Source organism: Sapajus apella, unplaced genomic scaffold (assembly GCF_009761245.1).
Source record: "Sapajus apella isolate SASKATOON/1434 unplaced genomic scaffold, GSC_monkey_1.0 scaffold43, whole genome shotgun sequence".
Classification (NCBI taxonomy): Eukaryota; Metazoa; Chordata; class Mammalia; order Primates; family Cebidae; genus Sapajus; species Sapajus apella.
Window position 1 is genome coordinate 3,706,055 of NW_022436983.1, and position 1,146 is coordinate 3,707,200.

General features: G+C 43.3%; 1 non-coding gene across 1 annotated transcript; it reads left to right on the forward strand.

Moving 5' to 3' along the window:
* The first annotated feature begins 689 nt into the window (after positions 1–689).
* Positions 690–796, forward strand: LOC116566690. Its single transcript, XR_004275972.1, has one exon. It is a non-coding gene; the product is annotated as a U6 spliceosomal RNA (small nuclear RNA).
* The last annotated feature ends 350 nt before the right edge of the window (positions 797–1,146 follow it).

The following is a 1,146-nucleotide window of genomic DNA, read 5'->3' on the forward strand; positions in this document are numbered from 1 at the left end:
AGGATCGCTTGAGCCCAGGAGCTCTGGGCTGTAGTGCACTATGCCTAGCAGGTGTCTGCACTAAGTTTGGAATCAATATGGTGACCTCCCAGGAGCGGAGGACCACCAGGTTGCCCAAGGAGGGGTGAACCGGCCCAGGTCAAAAACGGAGCAGGTCAAAACTCCCATGCTGATCGGTAGTGGGATTGCACTTGTAAATTGCCACTGCACTCCAGCCTGGGCAACATAGCAAGACCCCGTTTCTAAAAAAAAAAAGAATTCACATAAATGAAATCATATACTTTTTATGTCTGGTTTCTTTCTTTGTTTTTATTTATTTTTTATTTTTTTGAGACAGGGTCTGCTTCTGTCACCCAGGCTGGAGTGCAGTGGTGCAATCATGGTTTACAACAGCCTCGACCTCCCAGGCTCAAGAGATTCTCCCACCTCAGCCTCCAGAGTAGCTGGGATTACAAGCACACGCTACCACACCCGGCTTATTTTTTAAATTTTATGTAGAGTGAGGATTCGTCTACATTGCCAGGCTGGCCTCAAAATTCTGGGCTCAAGCAATCCTCAGCCTCCCAAAGTGTGAGAATTACAGGCGTGAGCCTCCACGCTCAGCCTCAGGGCTTAAGCCATCCTCCCATCTCAGCCTCCAGTACCACAGGTTTGTGCCATCACACCTAGCTGTAAAAATAACTTTACATGTGCTCGCTTTGGCAGCACATCTACTAAAATTGGAATGATACAGAGAAGATTAGCATGTCCCCTGCTCAAGGATGACATGCAAATTTGTGAAGCATTCCATATTTTCATTAAAAAATTTTTTTTAATTTATTTTTTATTTTTTAAAAAGACAGGGTTTCACCATGTTGATCAGGCTGGTCTTGAACTCCTGACCTCAGGTATCCACCCGCTTTGGCCTCCAAAGTGCTTGGATTACAGGCGTGAGCCACCATGCCCGGCCTAAAAAATTTTAAAGTAAATAAAAGTTTAAAAATTTCTAATATATAAAAAAAGTAAATAAATAAAAATAATTTTACATTTGATCTTAGCCAAAGGCTAAGAAGGGATATAAAAGTATATATTTTTTAAGACAGAGTTTCGCTCTTGTTGCCCAATCTGGAGTGCGATCTCGGCTCATTGCAACCTTTGCCTCCCGGG